Raw genomic sequence first — 25,009 nt, 5'->3', positions numbered from 1 at the left:
TGTATGTTCAAGCATAGTTATAGGAGGACAGAGGAGCCAGGAGTGGCACTGAGGTCCAGGTGATAGAACCGCACAAAGGTCAGCGGGGTGGACCAACCCGCAGCGTTGCAAATATCTTGGAAGGGTACTCCAGAGGACCAAGCTTTTGATGCAGCCAGGAAACTCCAGGAAAAGCATCAGCACTATGGAGGAAAAGGCGTACAGACGGAGCTTCGGCCAAGCCTGCACGAGCGCAGACCTTTTTGATGGTTGATGTAGGAGATCACTGTTGTGTTGTCTGTACGGATCAGCCATGGTGATTTTTGAGGTCTAAGAGAAAATGCTTTAGTGCTAGAAGCAGCACAGCCAGCATCTCTAGGCAGTTGATGTGCCAACTTAGATGGGGCCCTTCCCATAGACCTTGGGTGGAGCGACCATTTAAGATTGATCCCCACCCCATGAGGGACGCATCCGTCTTTAGCGTGACATGACAACTGGGGACTCCCAGCACAGGTCACGTCTAGACCCTTCTAGATAAGCTTTCCAAGCTGCCAGAAAGTGCCTTAAGGGTATCCGACTCTCTAAACTGACCTCTGGGATGCCTAGAGCCAGGGCAGTGCCCTGAAATGACTCTAGGAGCCTCAAAGGAGGAGATCTCCTGGACCACTATGATGTTGTGTGGAAACCGGAAGAGAGCTCGCTGAATCTGGCTATGCCCTGAAGCACCATAGGTGGCAAGGTTAATGGTCCAGGTCCCTGGGGGGGCCGGGACAGGATGGGCACCAGATACAGCGGTGCAATGCACTGCTTCACGGCCGGTTCCCAAGAAAGTCCCGTGTCAGGACTTTTTTGTTGAAGCCTTGTTGAAGATGACAGGCCTCAGATCTATCACGTCACAGGGCTTTGACACTGATCGCCATGCAGGTTCCCTCACAGTGGAGTGCAAGTTGCGATGCTACGTCTCTGTACCTCTCGACGAGTGGTGGAGGGTTGCGGTTGGGGCTGTGCTTGCTGATCAGCCCCATGTGAGGTACTGATGGAACGCTGCTGCCTGTTTCTTATTTTCCTTAAACCTCTTAACCATCATGCATACGGAATCACCGAGGAGGCCAGTAGAGGTTAGTGGGGTATCTAGCAGTACGGCCCTGTCTCAGTCAGACATATCTGATAGAGTGAGCCACAGGTGCCTCTCTGTAGACAACAAGGCAACTATAGACTGGCCAATGGCCCTAGTGGTCTCTTTGGTGACTCTGAGAGTCAGATCCACCATGCAATGGAGCTTGTGAACATGGCTGCACAAGGCACCTCCCACATCCAGCTCATGCAGCCGGTCAGCTTGATCTGTAACCTGCTGAAGCACAAGCTTTACCCACGAACGGCGACATATTATGTAAGGGCTTCATGGGTAGTGTCAGGGCTTAAGGGAGGCTGGCAAACGTCTATTTAACTTGTGGCATCGCTCCGTACCCATGTTCTTTCCACCCAATGACTTGAGAATACACCATCGAGGCAGGGGGTAAAGGGGCAGGCCAAAAAAGCATTAGCCAATGACCTGGAAACCTCAGTGTGCAGGTCGGGAAAGAACAGGAGACCCTAATGTGGAGGTTCCGACACGGGTGTCAGAAAGCGCTCATCTAGTTTACTGGATAAAGGCAATTTCTGCCCATAAACCGGGCAAGTTATATCGAGCTTGGCAACGGTGCGTATTACAACCTCCATAAGATCATCAACTTTGGTATCGCAGATCGCGTTCTCAAAGCTTTTCGACGCAGCTCAAGTTCCTGAAAGGAAGACGATTTCTTTGTTATCTGTTACATTTTTTATAGATATAACTGATATGGAAAAATATCAGAAACACTTACATTTAAGTCTCATTCTTATCAACTAGTGCTATAATTATTAACCTCTGGCATGATGGACATCTACAGTACTGTACAAAAGTTTTAGTCAAATGTGAGGCTGTGAAAGACAGTTTCTTGTCACAAGTCATACACAATATCACAGCAACAAAACACAATGTAGCTATATTGCATCAGGTATGTCTTGAAGTTTTCAAAGCAGACTGGTGTTTCAAAGTGTACTGGTCAAGCTATTTTGAAACAGCACATAAAAAGGACGCTGAGGACCGTAGATGCAGTGGTCAGTCAAGGAAGTTTAACTTCCAGCACATAAAAGACACATCATGCTTACTTCCCATTCACATCAAAATATGGCTAGTAGTGCTATTTGCAAAGAACTGGTGGAAACCAGTGGGACCTAGGTACACCCATTACTGTCTGGAGACACCTGAACAGAAGTGGTCTTTATGGAAGAACAGTGGCTAAAAAGCCATACCTCCAACATGGAAAAAAGGCTAAGCGACTCAACTATGCACACAAACATAGAACCTGCAGTTAAGAAAAATGGCAGTAGGCACTCTGGTCTGATTAGTCAAAATCTGAAATATTTGGCTGTGGCAAAAGAACGAGCAGAAGAATTGTGATACAAAAAAAACCCAAACATAAAAATAACTCCAGCAATGAAACAAGGCTAAGCAACTTGACTATGCATGAAAACATGTGGTGAAGAGAAAATAGCAGCAGATGTGCTGGAATGAAAAATCAAAATATGAAATATTGGTCTATTAAGTCTGTCTGGCATTACATTAAAAGACAAAAGAATTTTAGGCACCCTATATCCACAGAAGATTTGTGGTTAGTTCTCCAAGATGTTTGGAACAACCTACCTGCTGATTTCCTTCAAAAACTGTGCAGAACTGTGCAAAAAAAATTTACCTAGAAGAATTGATCACACCAAAATATTTATTTGATTTGTAAATTTCTTCTGTTTATTTACTTTCCATTTTCTTAATAAGAAGCAGTTACTTTTTTTTTTTTTAGCATTTTTTCTACAAAAAACATGTACACAGTGCTGTATCTACAGTGTTTAATACATTTCACAGAGGAAAGCTCAAAAGCCAAATATATCTTTAATGCCAATACATCTTTTATCTAATATTTGTCTTAGGGAACTCTGCACAAGCATCAGTGACAAAGATGAATATTTTGAATTGTCAAAGCAAAACCTTTCATCAGAAAAATAATGTTTTCTGGGATGCTTTGTTCATACGTCTTTCTTAAAAGTATAAATGAGAAATCACACCAGAAATCGGCAGTGTTCATTTTAAGGTGCGTCCTAAAAGATGTTTCATCATGCTACATTTCCTGTAAAGCACTGACATTTAAACATTCTTCTATTTGAGTTGTTTAGTGGTTTCTGTGCTCAAGCATGCCTAATTAACATTCTATCCATTTAGTGAACATGACATATTAGCAATTAAATGATGTACAGTAGTAGAGGGTCTCACAGGGCCAGAACTAAGAGTTACTTTTCATTGGTGTTTATTCAGACAGCAGTAATTAAATGCAAAAGCGCTTTCATGAACGTTAGTTTCCATAATGCTTCTTGATTATGTGCTGATTTTGGCACCAGTCTAAAGAGAGTAATACAGCAGTGCTTTATTCTAGCAGACTATTGAGCTCTCTCTCTTCTTCGTCTATACACTCTTACTTATCAGCTGTACAAAGCTTTATATTTAATGATCAACCTGATTTGATCACAGTTGTGCTTGTCATATCAAACTGTTAACTTGCCAAACTGAGTCTTAAATGCGACGCAGGTGGAAAATAGGGTCATTTTTTTAAAGAGCATTAATTAAAATCCAACTGTTTTCCCATAATGATCGAATATATTGTATCCTGTTAGATGTAAAAAATAGACATAAAAGACGTAAAAGAAAAAACCTAAATGGATACAGAGGGTGGCACAGGCAGAAATGTTGAAGCAGTATCAATAACAAGGAAGGCAAAAGAATAGGAACAGTCACAATATTAGGAATACTGAAAAGTATTGAAACATGTAAAAGGAATGGGACATACAGACAGGCTCAGCTGATAAAGCAAAACGACATGAAAAATGCAAACATTGATAAGAAGCTAAACAAGCAAAATGAAAGTAAAAAAAAAGGATATTAAAAATTTTGGCAAAAATGTCTCAAACTTATAAATGCAAAACAAATATATAACTTGGAAACAGGTGAACAATATTTCAGTACAGTGATTGGGAATTCCAGTCCAGTGATTGGGTCAACATGCTGGTAGTTGAAGTTCATGTTGGCCATTTTTAAGATAAAATTGTGTTTGTTAGATTACACAATATGACACATTGTATCTGTAATAGTGACAGGCTGGTATCAAGCAGACAAAACCGAAGTAACTATAATGAGGTTTACTAGTCTTTAAACAGAATACAAACAGCCAGGAAGCAGCTGTACCGGAAAACGGGTGTAGTATGTAATAGAACCAAGAAACGGGTAAAGTCCATAGCATGGGTAGTCCATGAATGATCTCCAGAATGCACTGTAGAATGGACGATAAGTGAATGAGAGTGAGGGCCTTAAGTAGGGGGAGGGATGATGGGAAACAGGTGACGGTGATTAGTAAGTGAGGTGCTGCAAGCGTGCTGGGTGTGGAGGGAAGGCGTGGCCGGTGGTTCCCTGACAAATAGGAACTTTTTCAAGGAAATAACCTATACATAAATCAATAAATTAAGACCAGAACTACAAACCGCATTTCAAATGTTTCAGTATAACAGTTTCACATTTATTGAGGTCTTGATTTCTTTAATATCAAGAAATATTTACATTTATGGCACTTGGCAAATGCACTAATCCAGAGGGACATAAAATAGTCTAATTAATACAAATGAGCAGTTGAGCGTTAGGTGCCTTGTTTAAGAGCACAACAAAGGCAGCTTTTTGGTGCTGGGATTTGAACTCATGACCAATGTACCACTGTACTCCAACCCCCTTTTTCTTCCCACATCTTTCTTGTCAGCTGTTTATTATTTTCTGATGATCACACATTTCGATCCTTATAATGCTAAATTAACTTTGGAGTCTGTCTTTCATAAGAACACACACACACACACACACACACACACACACACACACACACACACACACACACACACACACACACACACACTTCCTCCTTCACCTCATTTGTCAAGTCATATTTTCCCAGCAGCCATTTGGTTCAGATCCGTTTATATCACCAGAATTATTCTTTATACATTTTACATTTCAATGTGACAAACAAAATGGTGCAAACCCCAGCACTTTTCAGTGGAGAGCAGAGAAGGAAATGCTATTAGACACCAATCTTCTTTTCCTTGACTCTTTTTTGACAATGTGCCACATACCCAACTTCAGTTCTGCATCATTAAATTTCAGAAGCAATTTACTGCCCAAAGTGCCTAATCACAGGAATGGGCCTTTTGCGGTGACATAAATCACACATCATGTAGGCACTTCTATTTCTCACTACTCCCCCTTTCATCTTTTCTTCACTGTGTGATCCCTCTATGGATTTCGTACTAATGTTTATTTGTTCGTTTTTTTCCTTCTCCACACCGTTTCTCAAAGTTATTTATATCATCGTTTCTATTCTGTTACTTGTCGGTTTACAGTCTCTTTACCTTTTGCTGCTGTGTTTCCTGTCATGTTTTGCTTGACTTGCTGTCACTCTTCACACTTGCTGCTTCGCTGTTTGTCTCATTCGCCATTGTTCACTTTTTTCTTGTCAGCTTGTTGCAAGACAAAAAAACAAGTGTGAAAAGGAAAGAAAAAGATCAGGACAAAAGAAGATGAGCAGAACATTTAAATGCTTGAAAGATAAAGAAATACAAAGAATGAAAGTGGGATAGGTGGAGGGATATGGGAGTAAGGGGCCGAGAGAGAGATAAATTATGCTGTCAATGAGTTTCCTGCTGCCTGCAGATGACTGATTAAATCATATTTGGAAACACCACAATGGGCCCCTCAGCACAAGTGCAATCTTTTCACTGCATACTTATGATCCTCTGCATAACTTCTTGTTTCTCATGTACATGATTGGGCAGATTTATCCTTGGCACCTAAATAGATTTTTTTTTTTTCATGCATCACAAAGCCTCGAAAAATAAAAGATGAGGTTCTGGGAACATATTAGCTTTGTGCACCTTCTGGATGATCAACTTTAGAAAAAAATCTCAGACTTTTCTCTCATTCTCTCATTTAATTCAAATAACTAAAAATATATCTTTTTATTATTATTATACTTTTCATATTTTTTTTCAGGGTCTGGGCTTTCATGAATGGCTATGTTATTAAATGTTTAAAGGACATGCAGGCACCATTATATACAATTAAGGTGTTATTAATTTTTCTTTTTTTAAATAATGGAAAAATACACTTACAGTTTCAAATATGCCAGCAATGCCAACAAGATTCTACAACCCCAACACCAAAAAAGTTGGGTCACTGTGCACAATGTAAATAAAAAACAGAATGCAATGATTTGCAAGGCTTATAAACACACATTTTATACATAATAGAAGACATTTCAAATGTTTAAAGGGAGTAAATATACCATGTCAAGGGAGAAAATCTGTAATTTTGAATTTGATGGCGGCAATAGGTCCCAAAAGCGAAGGGATGGGGCCATGTTTACCACTTTATAGCATTCCCTCATTTCCCTAGATATAGTCTGTATATGTCTGGGAACTGAGTAGGCCATTTGCTGGACTTTTAGGAAAGCAAGGTTGTCTTATTCATACCTGGTACAGGATTCCAGCTGCTTAGCAGTCCTAGGACTTCTTTTTTCATTTCATGATGCACCAAATCTTTTCACCTAATGAAAGGTCTGGACAGCTGGTTACCTGGACTACCTGGATTCCTCTAGCTATGCTGTTGTAAATAATGCAGTATAACACTTAGCATTGTCTTACTGAAATATGCAAGGCCTTCCTTGAGAAATACATTGTTGACATTGACTATACAGAACAGTATGTTGATCTAATACCCTATATATAATCTTTTAGCATTGATGATGCCTTTCTAGATGTGCAAGCTTCCCCGTTCAATAGACATAATGCACCCACATACTATCAGAGATGCAGGTTTTTGAAATGAGTTCTGGGAGCTGGGAGGGCACAGCGCCCATGGTTTCCAAAAATAATTTCTAATTTTGTTTTGTCTGAACATAGAACAGTTTTCCACGTTGACATTTTAAATGCGCTTTGACCTGGAGAAGACCTAGAGCTTCAACCTATATTTGTGGATGACACGGTGGACTGTGTTCAAGACAGTGATTTCTGGAGGTGTTTCTGAGCCCATGCAGTGGTTTCCATTACTGAATTGTATCTGTTTATAATGCAGTGCAGCCCGAGGGTCAAAAGATCACAGGCTTCCAATATTGATTTTCGATTTTTTTTAGATTATTTAAATCTTTTAATGATATTATGTACTGTAATTTATGACATATTCAAAGTCTTTGCAATTGTATGTTGATAAACATTATTTTGAAATTGTTCCACAAATTGTAGATTTGGTCGTTCACAGATTGGTGAACCTTTATCAACTATCTTTACTTCTAAGATACTCTGTCTCTCTAAGATGCTTTTTTATGTTACTGTCTTGTTGCTTATTAAACAAAATTAGTTGCTAAATGTTCCTACATCTGTTTCTTTTTATTGACACCTACTTTTCCATTTTTTTGTCTCCCTGTCTTAAATTTTGTGGGACGTGGTGCAGCCATCAAAATTAAAACTGCCATATTTTCTTAAAATGGTACATAAGATTTCCTCAATTTAATATTTTGATGTTTATGTTTTATTGTGAATAAAATATGGGTTATTAACATTTCTGTTGCTTTCTGTTTTTATTTTTTATTTTACACAACATCCAATCTTTTTTCAGTCAAATGATAATTATGTTTATCTGTCATGCCAGTGCCGTTTTCCCTTAAGTGAATTTGCCTGTTCACCAGGTGAGTTTAATTCAGATTTGGTGCAAGAGCTGTTTAGCTAAAGCAGAAAAGCCAATTTCTAGAGCTTGCATGTATTCTCTTTTCAAAGAGATGGGTTTTTTTCATGCTAAGGCTAAACTATAGATTTCCATGAGAAGATTTTGTTAAAAAGAAAGAAACTAAAGAAACTAAACAAACTTATTTACAAAATGGTTAATCTTTGGGACCCTAAAAGGATTTTCCTATAATACTTGAATCTGTATTTTAAATACAAAAATATCGATAGATGGGCAAATACAAACATGCACACACAGTGCACTTTTTTGGTCTTGACAGATGACCATGCAGGCTTTAACAGAGAACTGATTTAGTGTATCTTCTGCCATCACAGACATAATTATGGTATGATTGCCTGACCCTGCTACAGTTCTCTTCAAACAAAATATGAGTGAGTGCTCAGGCTTTACAATTTGTGTGCTCTGTGTGCTACTAATGGCTGTGGGTGTATTTTGGACTCATCTAACATCTCAGCAAAAAGCTCTGAGAAATGTCCAAGGAACAGTGAGATGCAGGAGTGTTGTTTCAAGGAATCAGTTGCCAGTTGGGCATGTGTCCCTTTGATACTGGCACTATATAACCATAGCATTTGAAAAACATTAGTATGCTATAGAATGATAATTACATATGTAACTGAAGTGCTATGTACCCCAAGATATCCAGCAGAGATGGAAGAACGACCTGTTACCTTGTTGTTTGCAAGGGCATGCATGCCAGAACCTTCATATGACTTAGGATTTGCCAAGTTATTGCCAAGTCTGCAGTGATTTTAAATAATAAGGATCTGATAATGATCTAGGTCAGTGGTCCCCAACCTTTTTTTGCACCACGGACCGAGTAATGTCAGACATTACAGTTTGGGACAACCGATCTAGGTTATAGGAATGGATATACCATTTTACCTGATATAATGTTTGTCTTGCTAGTGAAAGGGGAAATGCATTGATTGTAAATGTTTGTTTAAAATAAAAAAACATACATAGCCATTCTAGATTATGTATTTTCTTTTCTTTTCTTTTCTTTTCTTTTCTTTTCTTTTCTTTTCTTTTCTTTTCTTTTCTTTTCTTTTCTAATAACCTTGATATTTTAAACACAAAATTATTAGTGAGGTTGGTTTGGTTTGTTTTGTTTGGTGAAGTGGACCTGGGTGTAGTCATAAGGTCACACTATCTGCAAAACAGTTTATTCAAGCAGAAACTCTACAATTTATGTCTGTTTAAATTATTTATAGTGAAAAGAAGATCTTTAGAGACATACATTTTATATCTCGTGTTACATGGGCTTTTAAGGAGGGGCCTCAGGAGAGTTCGGTATAACGGAGAAAGTCACATACTTTGGGAATATTTTTAAATTGAGGCAACTTGCCCCTTTTCAGAGCAGTCGGAATAACTCTATAAGCCCACAGAGAGTTGCTATCCATGGTGCTGCGAGAGCTGGCTTTTATCCAGTTGTCCCTTATATAAATAGGAAATTGAACAATATATATATATATATATATATATATATATATATATATATATATATATATATATATATATATATATATTGTAGAAGGATCTCTCACATGCAGAAGTATTTTTTTAACTGCTAGGTCATACCCAATGAGGAACTTCCACTAGCAAAGTCAAGCAATGGTTTTCAACCAGGAGGAGTCTATAACTGCTGAATTGTGGTTAATGTGGGCAGAGAAAAATGTGGAAAGGTAAAGCAGGAGGTGGTAAGGCTAAGAGTGTGCCAGTGCATCAACCAAAAAATCACCAAAACAATCATAATGTCATTCTGTTTACATGGCATATGCAATCCACCTGTGTCTGCTACAAACCTTTCCCAGACCAAGAAGCTGCCTTTTGGGTGCTATTGTCACTTGTTAGCGCATATACACTGTCTTGACTACAAATGTCCTACACTGCATTAACTCCATAGGTAAGTTGTGAGGCTAATCATGGACGGACAGATCATTCTTCAAAGCAAAGGGAAGAGAGTTGCCTGACCTCATGCCCCCTTGACTATTGATTTAACTCACTGTTGTGGATTTTTCAATTGGACCATCTTATGGCAATTTTTTAGAACTAGTAATTAAATCTTGAGGGTCACATGAACTGCCCTCAATTTCATCTATTGTGTGTTATGCAGTTTGTGAGGACACACTCCTCCACAGCCTTAAAAGAACAGATCTGTGAAAGACTACCTCACTCCAATAGGCAACAAGATATTTTGTTAATAAAGTTTTAATTATCCAGCAAGCTATAGACATTTCTCTGTTTATATTATTTGGGGTACAACCACTGAGTGATAACCCTCTTCTGTCATTTAAATATCAGCAAGCCCTTTAAAAAATACCGTCATAGCTTTGGCTGCTTAAAATGTGTTGTCTGGTATAAAATGCACATTGGGACAGAGTGGATAGCATTTTTAATTATTATTAATTATTATTTTAATTATCTTCAAATAAATACATTATGTGGCTTGCTTTGGTGTTAGAGAGCTTTTTTAATTTTTCAGTGAGATCTAAAACTATAACATATACAAGTCAGCAAGACATATCTCAATTAATGTACTTATTTAATGGGATGTATAGGAACCTGTTGTCCAAATAAGGCAGTCTCCTAAAGTCAGAAGCATCAATTCCACTAGTAAGGATTTGAACATAAGAACTCTGACCTCGAAAGCATCGTCTTAGAAGTCAAACCTCAATGTATGTGAGATAAGGGAGATACTACTATAGCTGCATTAATAGTTTAGATATTTTGCAATTTTTTGTTAAGGTGATGGTTTAAATGAACAGGTTCATTTAGTTTATAAAGAATCGGCCAAATCTAGGACCTGCCAAAAACTGGAGTTGGGCTTTTGAAAAAGAAGACATAAGAAGCCAGAATAAGTTGAACATTCCCTCCTTGGTGGTGCCTTGAGGAGATTAGGAGTGAAATGGTACCACTTTTTAATCCTTTTTTTTAAAAGGTTGTGTATAGATTGTGTATATTGTGATTTAATTCTGTTTGTATACGACAACACTCCCATGAGGTGATGAGCTGTTATAATTATAATAACAGGGTGGTATGGAGACAGATAATTCGCTGTAGCGACCCCTAATGGGAGAAGAAGAAAAAGAAAAAGAAGCCAAAGGTTTGTTAAGTTATACCTTAGACTAAATAACATTTCACTGATTCAATTTAGACATCTACTAATTGTAGCTTTGGCTCAAAATGCATTTAAATGACTCATTTTGAGTTGTTTGTTAACCTGGTTAATTTGTTACTGATGGCCATATTTAAGTAATTTCGTCTATTTTTTTTAGGGTATAAATTACAATTTCAGCCCCAGGCACATTCAACTCCAGATCCATTGTGTATGAAAATAATGAGGCAATAATGAGAAAAAGAAGTAAAGCTTCACCTTCTACCATGCAATCCTGCAATATTTATAAAATGACCAATGCTGAACATTCCTTTCCAATAGTTTTAGTTATTGCAATCAATTGAGCTCATCTAAGTTTCACTCGAAACCACAAAACTCATTTAAACTTTCTCCCGATCTCCTGAATGTCAGCGAGGACTATTCTTTGACCTCTTTCCATCTGCTTTTTTTTCTTGGTTTAAATGGCTTATAGCAAAGCATTTAAAGGATTAAAATGCTGGCCTTCGGGCAATGGCATTAAAAGTCTAACACATGATGGAAAAATGATTGTGTTCACTCAGGAATTGATGATAATTTAAAAAGAGCTGAGCTCTTTCAGAGTGGGCATATTGTCAGAGCCCAACATTGTTTATTATAGTAATTTAGTAATGATTCATTTAAATCGCTTTGCTTTGGATATTTAGAATGGACAAACCGGAAGACTTTTGGTGTAGCATTCTGGGAAGTCTTTATTTAATGTAATTGCTCAGACTAACAGTCATTTTCCATGGTTTACTAAGACTGCCAGCAATGGAAGTGCTCTGCTCAATCACATTGCTCAATTAAATTGCTTAAAAAAACTTATAATTAAATAGTATAGAACTGATAGTACTTACACAAGTGGTTAAAGTGTTTTTACTGATAAAACAATGGATCTGAAATTGGTGGGATTGGATTCCATGTTCTGAATCTTTACAAAAATGTTCATAATAGCAGCCAAAATCATTCACAAATAAAAATGTACACACTTTTCTAGGTAGAGCCTAGCTTCATGAAACACGTAGAGTTTGGTAGAGAACATATCTAAATAAACCACATCAATAAAAAAAAGTAGATCTTTTCTAATGTTTGGTTATAAACATGTCTCAAAATGTCCTACACAGCACCAATTAATCGATTATTAAGGATGCAAAGATTATGGCATAGCCAAAGCTATTGGCCAAGATGAGGCTGATCAAAAGTAAAAGTAGAAGAGGGTAATTCTGAAGGAACAGAAAGGCTCCACAGCTTAGATGGAAGCTGCAGTTTACAGGATATTCATAGCCCAGACAATCCAATGCTGGACTTAGGAAAACCAATTATCTTTTTTATTTTTTTAATTTATCTGATGAGAACAAAAGTGGTACATAGTACAGTACATACAAACCCAACATTGTATATGATCATTGGACCACCATTGGATGGGAAAAAGCTTAGTGGTGGTTGAATCATGTAATAAGAATTAATTTCATCAGCAGCAAGTTTAAAAAGGTAACACTAAATAATACACTCTAAGACAATAGATGTTGACACATGATCATTGCAGCATGCACAGTAAAAGCAAATGCTTAAAATGCTCAAACTATGGTATACTAACAAAATACCAAGAGTATCACTATAAAAACGAAATTATAATTCCTTTCACAAATGCACCACCCAATTGTGCAGTTTATGTTCAACATAATGAACCCTGTCATTATGATTTCACACCTTGATGCAATTGCAATCAAACGTTGAACATAAACCCACCATGTTTAATCGTAACTGGATAATTATTATTATTCTGATTTGTATGAATTTACAAGATGATTTTTATAATCCACTTATTACTTAAAATGTCTAATAAACATTACTAGCGGGTTGGAAATAACACATTGTGGTCGATTGTCCTTTACCATCAACCCTTTAGATTTCACATGACCAGAGCTATAGCAGTTGTACAGTACAACAACAAAGTGAGCTAATTAGAGATGCAATTTATTTTAAGTAAAACTATATGGTATTAAGAATAGTATTAATGATAGTCCAACAAAAATGCACATTATATCACTATTTTTAATATTGTGGTCTATAAGCTGCTTGACTCATATTTTACGCCAGTTTGATACAGCTATTCTGCAAATCAAAGCGACATCAAGAAATGGAGGATTTTTGACATATTATAAATGATCCTGGAACTCATTCCACAGTTCATGTTTCTGTCTTGGTAGACAGTTCTTCAGAAATCTCAGTCACTAGAGCAATGACAAGAACCAGACATGAATCAGTTCACGCTCTATCAGTATCAATATCGACACCCACTTAATGAAAAATGTTACCTTTACCTTTATGCAGCATTTTTGCTTTAGAATAGCAAGATGTCTGATGAATTTTAAAGCTCATTTTTCCACCTACAGTCAATAGGTTCTCTTGTACTGTATGAAACAATTCCTGAAAACCTTTAAAATAATAATTCTACTATATATATATCTTCAAATGAATATTTTAAGCTGTTTTCAAGATCTGGCTAAAATCCACCAGCTACACAATCACATCTTTTCCTCAGTGTTCACTTTCATTAATAAACCTAATTAGTGTTATTTATAATAAGTAATTATGTCATTAACTACAATGAGATTAAGGGTCATATACTCTATATTATGCACAGTGTGTGTGTGACTGTGTGTAAAAAAAGGAGAAAGAAATAGAGAGCGAGGGTTACAGAGACAGAGACTAAGTGTGTGTGCTTAGTGTAAATTCCAAACTCCAATTTCCAGTTCCTTACAACACTAATAATGGTGTGGAGGAAGGCTGATTTCTACTCTCCGCTCTTCATTTATCAGGTATTGGGTTTTCATTTGAATGGGGATTTGCTATCCAAGTTTCTAATCCCTGCAGCGGCTGCAGTGATTAGTTTGGTAATTAGCTCTTTGATTTTATTACCACAAGCTAGCATGAATAAAGTTTGGGGAAACTAGATTTAGTTATCTGAATGTTGTAATACTGCATTAGTCCCTAATGTATTTATTCATGTTTTAATTAAACCTTGATATTTATGCTCAAGTGAAATCAGTGGACTCAATGAGGATAGCTAAAGTGATTGGACATATTTCTAACATCCACTCATACACTCGTCAATATAAAATTTTTCAGTGACACTTTTACAGGTAATATTTTAAAATTTAGATTTATAATAAAGCTTACTATTAAATGTATTCCAAAAAAGTAAAAAAGGCACCTTGAACAATGGCAGTTTGTCAAGTAATGTGTTACACCTGGGAACTAATTACAGACTCCACCTAGTTCACAGCAGGAGGACTATGTATGGGGCACAATCAAATAAACACATTGCTGTGTATTGGTGTATTGACGTATTAACGGGTCTTATGTTCTGTCCATGTCACATTTTGGCTTGCCACATCTGCCCAGTTTTCATGGTCACTGTACTGTTGGCTTTATGTGTATTGACCTCGGACTGTTTTGTTTGCTGTTAATCAACCTTCCTGTTTTGACTACTCCCTCTATTAAAGCCTACATTTGGATCCTACTCTGTCCCCACACCTGGCACATCAAGTCAAACCGTAGTTTACAGAATACAGAATCTCCAATTCCGGATCTCTAGGACACCATGGACACAGTGCACCAGCTACTCCATCTTGGGCAAGTAAGCTCATCCATAGAGGAATATGTGCACCGGTTCTGTGAGTTATCAAACCAAGATACCTTTCAACGGAACCACTTTAAAATACGTTTTCTTTGGACTCAATGAGCCAATTAAATCATGGTTACCGGGAGGGAAGTGCAAATGCACACTGGAGGACTATATGGTCTATGTCCTGAGGCTAAGTGGTTCGCTTTTCACTGTGGGAGAGGCAGAGGATGGTGTAAAAGCCTCTAAAAAAGTTTTTGGGGCAGAACACACCAAGCTCCAGTGGAAAGAGCACAACTCTGTTAGATCACCAACAGGTTCAGTTATTAGGGTAGCTTTGCCAGTGTTTTCAGCACTCCCTGTTCAAGAGCCACGTTCCAGAATGGCCACCACGCCAAAAAGGCCGCTGTGCCTCCAGTCATTGTGGAGAGACAGCAGTAGAGATTTGTGATAATTTAGCCACAAGTATGTTAGTGAAGTCATTAACTTGATGAAGGGTGACGAGGCCTGAGGTGCAGTCAGCGTTCCTGTTCACCCCAAAGGTGTTCAGGTGATTGAGGTCAGAGCTCTATAACAGGCCATTCAAGATCTTCCACAACACTGTATGTGAAGCTGGAGCTGGTTTTGTGCACACAATATGATGGGCCAGAGCCTTCAGTCATTGTGGAGAGCAAGCCGCAGTCTTTAGCCAATTCTGTGTTCCATAGTATCATGAATGTGGCAGTTGAAGACACCCAGGCAAAATTTACAATCCATATAATTGTATATGGAAATGCATCTGTCAATGATATCCAATGAATAATATTGAAGGCAGAGGTGGAAAGTAATGAATTATATTGCAGTAGATTTTTTTGTGTTCTACTTTTTAAAGCAGTTTTCTAAAACCTGTAATTTTACTTTTACTTAAGTATGGTTTTGTTTATAGTATTGTACTTAACTACATTTTATATCATTTTCGTTATGTTACTGAGTAAAAAATAAATAAATAGTGCAAGGGAGAAATAAATCACGCCCTGGAAACTCCTGCATTGATTGACTTATGGGTCGAGAACAAACGCACTAAACTCACAAGAAAGAAAAATGTAGATGGACAGGACAGACCCTGAAAGTGAAATGCCATCGAATTTAAGTTTTTTTTAGTGCATCCGCTCACTGTACGAATTCTGAATTTGCAGTTGCGTTTACTCTCGTGGTCTTTTTTTTTTTTTTTGCTGAGAAAGTGCATAACACATTAGAAGTGTTATGGACTGTAGTGTTTTTATTTTTATTTTATTTATTTTTTAATTTTGTACTTTAATTTGTAAAGGTGTTTCTCCAATTAAAAACAACTACTTTGACATTTCTATCCCTTTTTCCGTTTTGAACTACACTAGAATCCCCACCCCACCCCCACACGGAGTACATTTTAAACAAGCTCCTTTTTACTTTTACTTGAGTAGATTTTTAGACTGATGAATTTACCTGTAATTAAGTAACAATTATATTGAAGAAAAAGTACTTTTACTTGAGTAGACTATTTTACTACCCTTTACACCTCAGTTGAGAGGAACTTCTAAAAGAAACACCCAAATAATTATTCATTATAAATTAATACTGAAAATATAAAAAAATTTATATTCTTAACAAATAATTTCTAGTTGTAAAACATTGTATGCCACCATTTGCTTATTAACCTTTAGTGCAGTGATCTGTTTGGGGAAAATCTCGAAACAGGGATATTCACTTTTCTTAGATGTGAAGTTATAATTAATAAAAAAGGTTTTTTAATTACCTTTTATACCTCTAAAATTATAGAAAACATAAAGTCATCCTGCTTTTTGTTTTCAGTGCAAAGTGCATGATGCATTTTTTTTTTTTATGTGCTGAGCATTTGATATGCTCCGTCTGTTTCCCATTCTTTTCTGTAGGTGTAGAGCCAATGATAGCATGTTGGGCTTTTGCTTATTGCTCCAGGAAAGAAGTTTTCGATCAGGAGTCCAACATCTTAGCTACTAAACTACGATTTCCCTATATAAAATAATAAACGCAGTCAACTCTATTTTATTCTTGTTCCCTGTTTGTTTTAATAAAGAAATTATTGTATTACACATGATAGATTAGTTTTAAAAACTACAATGAGGCCACAGCTCTTGAACTGAAATAACAGCAAAATTATAGTTATAGACAATCCTTCATAGCACATTATTGTCTTATACGGTTTCAGAAAGTAGAAAATGGTCTAGCTGGGATTTTTAAAACTAAGCTAGTTTTTTTTTTTTGCTTATTCTCAGGCACACTGTAAAAATCTTTAATATTTTGTGTGTATGTTCTATGTGTCTAATAGGGTACTTTAAAAAACATCTATGACTTTTGAAACATGTCTAGTTTTGAGGTTTTATGTTTAGTAGGGTTATTCTAATAATAAACCTATATTAGGCATCCACAGTTGTCTGTGCCGATGTTGATTGTAGTATTAAAAACTTAAAAAGTATTAATTTAAGGTACAGTTATAACAGATAATTTTGCTATTTAGTTGCGACAATCATGCAATCCAATGTTTCGATCAATTGACAGCCATAATTTATACATATTCTTACATATATTACATTACATACATTACATTAATGCGTTGTTAGGTTTAATAAGGTTTTCTACTAAAATAAGTTGCATATTGATGGAGAAAGCAAGTAAATGTAGATCAGTATTTTTTTTTTAGCTCAAATCAGTGACCATATCTCAGGCAGTGGTTACAGCACAGACAGACACTATAAGAGAAAAAAAATCAAGCTCAAAACACAATTTCTGAAAACAAGAAGCACAAGCACACAGAACAAACAATACACAAGAAACTATGGTTGAACAATTCTCTGGAAAACTACAATAACAAGACTTTAAAGTGTGATAAAGATACAATAGGGTATGCATAGACAAACTACTATATTGAAGGGTAAAAGAGAGAACTGGAAAGTAAAGCCTGTTGGACAAACACCAGAGAAGGGACAGGGGTGGAGACTGGACTAGAATCACAACAAAGCACACATTAGTGCAAACAAAGGAGCAGATGGATGGAAATTGCTAGTAGCCAAGGACTCCTATAAAAAACAAAGCATAAATCGCACTTTGGGCAGCGTGGCATATGCATAGAGGGGGAATTCATTACAGTTCAGAATAGATGCAGATACAAATAGAGACTGATTCTTTCTTTGTTTTTGAAGAAATTTTCAAGTTTGCATACTGTATATATACATATATACATACTAAAAATAAGCTTAATAATGCTGTAATGATGTCACCCATTTCCACAAGTCAAAACAGCTGTGGGTCCAAGCATTAGTGTGATCCATCAGAAGTCTTTTCTTGTTTTAGTGGTATACCATAGAGAAGTTACGGTGAAGGGGACACTTGATCAATCTCCTGTTTGTTACATTTCAGCATGTGTCCAATTGGCGAATGTTTCCGCCTTTCTAGTGTCTTTCCTACAGTGTGTAACCTTCCAGGAATCACTTTTGTTCTCTTCACGCACCAGGATGTTCTTCTTAATCCAAACTCTGCTGTGCACAGGGTAGTATTTCCTATCACTGATTTTCTATCAGACAGCACAGCAAGCCATAAAGGCGCTGTCCAGAGCTTCCAGAACCTTCCAAATGTTTATATAGAGTTTCTGTTAGTAAAACATAATTTTTAAAGCTGTATTCCTATTAATATTATATATTACTACACAGTTCATGTAAAAAAAAAATTATGGACTCACTGTCTTCTCTGTTATTTCCCCTTACTCATCATTTTATTTTTGTTTTATGTGTTTCCTTTGAACTAATTAATAATGAAAGCTACTTTCTTATGCCTTCACAGAGAGTTCTCTCTACATTTTACAATTTACTGCTCAACCATCATGTCTCCTTGCAAATTCCCAGGAGTGAACAGTATGGTTCCAGAAATCACTAAAAAGATTTTTATGTTCCTTGACTGCTTAAATTTATTTATTTGTGTTTTATTTATAAGTTAGAAGTCATGCAAAGACTGACAAAAACTACTTTCATTTTTTTCCAGTCATATCTTGTGACATTTGTTGTTAGTAATTGATTGGTGCATGATGGATTTTATATTAGAATTAACCACAAAACACTGTAAAATTAACTTACTCTGAAATAAACTGCTAAGTATTTTGAAATCAAACTATAAGAAAAGCCAGAGAATATAAAAACAAAAATAAGAAGGAAAGAAGCACAGAAATAGCAGTTAAAGCAAGAGAAGACAGCTGGTTGAGTGCTAGATCAGATGCATAAGGTGATTTTTGTCTTGTTTTCAGATCCAATATTACGACCAATATGAGACTTTCAGGAAATGAAATGATCATATCAGAGAACCAGTCAGCATTTGTGGATTAAAAAGAAAATGAATCATTCAATATATCAAAACAGTATTGGGAGTGCTGACAGGCTAATGCGCAATATATCCACGTCAGCGTTCGACTTTGAAGGATCTACTTCCACTTTGTTTTCATGTTTTCCTTGATTTGACTATTCAAATCAAAGAAAACATGAAAACAAAGTGGAAGTAGATCCTTCAAAGTCGAACGCTGACGTGGATATATTGCGCATTAGCCTGTCGCATGAGCATATATATATGTGTGTGTGTACATGCAACTCTATTACTCTGACAGCAATGTATTAATTGTCTGTTTAGGTTTTTGCATGTTTTTTGGTCCATTGGGAATAAATGGAAATTGGTTTCAGAGTTTAGATGTTTGGTTTTGTATGGCTGACATGCTCTTATGGCCTTATCCCTCATATATCTAAAGGAATAAATCTAGCATAGACAAATAACATTTTAGAATTGTATGGAAAATCGAATAAATCTGGCCCTATAGTCAATCGTAGGACTTTTTACGAACCTCTCATTGTCATTGTCTTCTCATTGTCAGTGACAGTCATAGTGACACAGTTCGGTTTGGTCCAGAGAAACAGGACACCATTTGCAAACTGATCCTTCATCAATATCATGTGGGATTTCACATTAGGATTATAATCAATAGTTATGTAATATAAATCTAGAAAAATAAAGACAAAAAACAGAAACTATTTCAATTTACCATCTCCACAGGAACACTTCAGCACATAACTAATTGCAAATTAGCCATGCTTCAACAAATGTGCACCGATGTAGCTTCCCCTACTAACCGTGTGCAGGAACATGACAGTGTTGAATTTTGCACAGGCAGGCACTATGCACATTTTCTTCAAAAATATGCACATATTTTCTTCAGAAAATGTAAATTCCTGTACAGTTCATGTAATGGACTGCTCTGGGGAATCAGCATGTTGACTAAAGATGCTAGTTGTAAAAGCTGTATTTTATTTTAATAAAATATTTATTATAATTAGTTGCTACACCTAATAAGATTTGGTTAAATGGATGGATGGACGGACGGACGGACGGACGGACGGACGGACGGACGGACGGACGGACGGACGGACGGACAGACAGACAGACAGACAGACAGACAGACAGATAGATAGATAGATAGATAGATAGATAGATAGATAGATAGATAGATAGATCATTTATTAACACATTTTGAAGCAAGATGTGATTTAAGATTGTGTTATTTTTATCTCTTTTGACTTGGAACTGTAACCTCTATAATCAACATTGCTGATTAGATATTGCTGACTTTTCTAAAAGATATAGTCAGCAATATCTAATCAGCAATGTTGATTATAGAGGTTACAGTTCCAAGTCAAAAGAGATAAAAATAACACAATCTTAAATCACATCTTGCTTCAAAATGTGTTAATAAATGCCAGCAAGAAATACTGCTGTTAGTATTAATCTTTTCTGTGCACTATTTACCCCTTATTTATACTGTACACAAGGATAGGCAATATTTTTGATATATGTATTACAATTACATATTTCAAATCTAAAATAGGATTTTGTAATTTGTATTTACAAGAGTCGATGTAAATGGCGTCATATTTTGTATCAGAATACTTTAGTGATTTGTATTTTTGTAGTTTTAAAATACTGTAAAATACTTTGTAAGAAGTCTACATGATGACATCATAGAAATGCGGCTTCTGATTGGCACATACTTAGTAGTTTGCACACACTTCTTGAGATCAGAACAGAAAATTGATCCATATGGAAGAAGGTGGTGAAGGTAAGAAACATGCAGGCAGCCAGCATTCAAATAGGTGTCCAATGATTGATAAATAAATATTTGATATACCTTAATATTGTAGCCTAATTGAAGTAGCTGTTTAGTAGGAGCTTGATATTGCACATAATTGCATGAATTACTGGTATAATATAATAATATATTAATGATTAACAATCAAATGATTATTAGTTAGAAACTAGTTGCTATGAATACAGGTGCCATCAGTTGTCTGCTTATGAATGACATGTTTGTCATTGACTCAGTGTTGCTGATGTAAAATAGCCCTTCAAACACTAAGTACCTAAATTAGGATACAATTACAAGTCATTCGCAAAAACAAAATGTTGGTTACTTTAAAACTAAGCTTCATCCTGGAGATCACAGGGATTTTGTATGTGAATATTTGATCTGTTTACTGGTTGCATAAGTCAGATTTATACAGTAGGTTATTTTGATACATGATGTGGCAGCTCTATTTTGTAGCTAATTCTTTTACACTTAAAATTAGGGTATTTGGTAGTTTTTTTAATAATACTTTTTTAATGTATCTTTGCCCAACCCTGTTTATACATGTATTAAACTTGTTTGTTCCTTACAATTAACCCCCAGGTTAAGGTCCCATGTGCCGTCATTGAGTTCTGATTTGCGCAAATCACTCATGTAACTTTGTTTTTAATTTCACAGTGGTTTGGGAATAACTCCTAAATATAATGTATTCAAATTAATAACTGAAGAACCCTTAATGTTGCTCCCAGTAGACTGTTAGCACCAGCCCCGTATCTGAACCTCTCAGTGAAGAAAAACAGCTTGTAAAACATGAAACTTAAAGGTTAAGGGCACAATGAAGAGATTAACATCAGCTTGTGGGATACTTAAGGCAGAGCTTACTTTGTTTACACAGAGCTAGATCAGATAATTTTGCACTGTTGGAACACATTTAGCCACTAGTCTATCTTCACACATCTTATAGTTCAGACTGGGTTTAAGCCTTAAAGGATAACTCCACCCTGAAAGACTTTAAATATGCTTATGTTGAAATATTTGTGATGTCTGTTGCAATGACGTTTGGAATTTTGTATTTGGATTTGAATTTTGAGTTTGGATAGACAGCAAATGTTTAATTCCAAGTCTTAAAATGCAATGCTGCTATATGAGACTAAGACTCAACTCAGCTAGTTAATGTTTTAAGATGTAAAGTACGATTGCATTGATATTGGTATTAACATGAAAGCTGAAGCTCTGGGCAGAGTGTAAAGATGAAGAGGTGAAAGAACTGTACAATATCGAAGGATTAAAGGGCTGCTGCATCTCTTTAGGCAAAGAAGAAGCACACTCCCACTGGAACCAGTAGCTTGGAGCTTTAATTAATCCATGCATCTTTAGTTAGGGATTTTCTCATTTGACTGACTCTTAAAATCTTTTAAACAGACAGACCAGATATTTTTCCGCTATATTCTTCTGAAAGCAGCTTAGTGCTGACAGAGTTTCAAAGTTGGCAATAATTCAAGTAAATTAGCTTTTTTTCACTCTTAATCTATTGGCTCTCTTGAGAGTAGTTAGTTTACCAGCAGCTGTGGAATTGGTGGGATCAGTGGATGAAAATAAGATTAAAGTTTGATTATGTTCAAATGTAACCCCACAGAAAGTCTGGACTTTTAATTGTGTTACGTGGGCTGGAAATCGAAAGCCTGTTCTCTTAGCAACCTTTTTTTTAATTATTCAGTCTTTGGACTTAATTAAAGGCAATGAATAGATAAATAGATAATGTGCAAAAGTTGAGCAAAATGGAAAAAAACACAAGCTTTGCATCCTGTCATTACAATAACTATTTATTTAAATATTAAAATGATCATAATAATCATTAAAAAAAGACAGCATCCAAGTAGTGTTCTCCATATTGTATCCATTATATCTTTTAACTTCTAAATTTGTACTTGACCAATTTTATAGTACACTCACTGGCTAGTGGGTAAGGACCTTTATTGCTCTCGGAACAGTTTGAATCGTTCATTGAATTCTTTTACAACGTGATAGAAATTCTTCTTTGCAGTTCTGGCCCATACGATTTGCTGCAGGTTTCTTAAATGCACATTTATGCTGTAAATCTACTATTCTATTCCATCTCAAAGGTGTTCTATATTCATGGAACTACTTAAGAAGTTTGACACATTATAATGATGGAAGTACAGTGCTTTCAGAAAGTATTCAAAGCCCTACTTTTTTCAATTTTATGTTAATTCCTTATATTACAATTGTTGAAATAGATTTTTTTTTATTAATCTATACTATGTTCCCCATTATGACAAAGTGAAAACTATTCTAGAAATGTCTGTACATTCATTAAAAAACAAAAACGGAATATTACGTTACTAAATATTTAGACTCTTTGCAACAACATGAACTTTGCAAAGTTTTTCGCATTATACCCCAAAAGTCTCCAAGCTGTAAGACTCAATTGCTACTTAAGGTGCTTTGACTAAGTAAAGAGTCAATACTTTTAGTATGTATATGTTCTGTTTTCACTTTATCATGCAGTACTGCATGTAGATTAATGGGAAAAAATCTATTTAAATGATTGTAGTATCAAAAAAAACCAAAAATAATTAGAGGGGGTCTGAAAACTTTTTAAATGTACTGTGAAAACTATGTGGACAATCATTTGTGGACTTGACTGTAATTCATATGTGCTTTTTGAACATCCTCTTTTAGACCTGATTTACATTTATTTTCACTCTTCTTGGAAGATCTTCTACTAGATTTTGAAGTATGGTTGTGGTGATTTGTGCTTAGACAGCCAGCAAATTATTATTCAGTGTTAGTAAAGTCAGGTACTGATGTAGGGTGAGAAGGCCTAGGGTGCAGTCAGCATTCCAATTCATTCCAATGGTGTTCAGTAGAATTGATGTCAGAGCTCTTGCAGGCCACTCAATAAGATAAGGTTTGATATTTTTCCAAATTTCTACATAAGGTTTGATATGAACTGAATCTCTTGAACTGCATTTTATTTGTATGAACAGCATTCTATCTGTATCTGTGTCTGTTTAACTCTACAGGTGTTCCTAAGTAAATAGCCCTATGAGTGTGCATAATTTCTACAACTCAACATAAAAACTTCAGCTGCTGATAGGCCATGTGTCTCCACTGCTGTTTCTGCCAGCTTCCATTTTTCAAAATGTCTTTTAGAATTTACATGTGATGGACTGAGGGTGCTAAAGGATGCAAAAATTGTTTATCTTTCTAAAATGAATGCTGCGCTTGGCTGGATTTGCAGGATCTGTCAAAATGAAATCCACCTCAGGGGATGTAATGGCAGAAAAATGCAGCCTACCTGACTAAAAGAGAAGTTAAAAACATAAATTATAGTATTTTATAGTTTCAGGAAAATTAGATATATAAGGTATATATACACCGCAACATTTACTTGTTTTGTGAAGTTGTATAATACAAAGTAAGCTAAAAAGAATCAGAAGCCTTTATTGATCCCATAAGAAAATTATTTAGTTGCAGTTGCTCACAGTAAAAGAAAAACTCAAGTGAAGATTCAAGTAACAATAAGAAAAATGAAAATAATATAATAAATTATAAATATTAAGATATATATTAAGAGAAATGAATGTATGGCAGCAAGAAATGGACTTTGTAGAAGCAGTGAATAAACAGATGGCAGAAAAAAACAGACTAAAATAATAGATATATTATTATTATTATTATTATTATTATTATTATTATTATTATTATTATTATTATCATCATCATTATTATTATAATAATTATTTTTATTTTTATTTTTATTTTTTTGCACTGACAGTGGTTCCCTGGTGGTCTATATAATTGCATATAATTGCCCAAGGTCTAAACAATATAAGTCTGGCATTAATATCTATAAATATAACATATTAATATAACTATATATATATATATATATATATATATATATATATATATATATATATATATATATATATATATATATATTATCTATAGTGTATAACATTAATATAGAGGAGCGGCTATTTAACCCTTAGAGGGAGGAGTTATATACAGTATCTCACAAAAGTGAGTACACCCCTCACATTTCAGCAACCATTTAAGTATATCTTCTCAAGGGACAATACTATAGAAATTAAAGTTGGACAACTTTATTGTTGTAATAGCTGGAAACAAAAGTAATAGCTGTACGTAATTTAGCCATGCAAAGCCACATGTCCTATTCACCATGTTTTT

General features: G+C 35.6%; 1 long non-coding RNA gene across 1 annotated transcript in view; it reads right to left on the bottom strand.

Annotated features, from left to right (window-relative positions):
* Positions 1-25,009, bottom strand: part of LOC124375661 — a 59,474-nt gene that overhangs the window by 23,209 nt on the left and 11,256 nt on the right. The window contains exon 2 of the long non-coding RNA XR_006923714.1: positions 5,497-5,604. This is a non-coding gene — a long non-coding RNA (uncharacterized LOC124375661). The remainder of the gene's footprint in view (positions 1-5,496; positions 5,605-25,009) is intronic.

This window comes from Silurus meridionalis, chromosome 21 (genome assembly GCF_014805685.1).
Source record: "Silurus meridionalis isolate SWU-2019-XX chromosome 21, ASM1480568v1, whole genome shotgun sequence".
Lineage (NCBI taxonomy): Eukaryota > Metazoa > Chordata > Actinopteri > Siluriformes > Siluridae > Silurus > Silurus meridionalis.
This window is presented reverse-complemented; position numbering and strand designations above follow the sequence as displayed.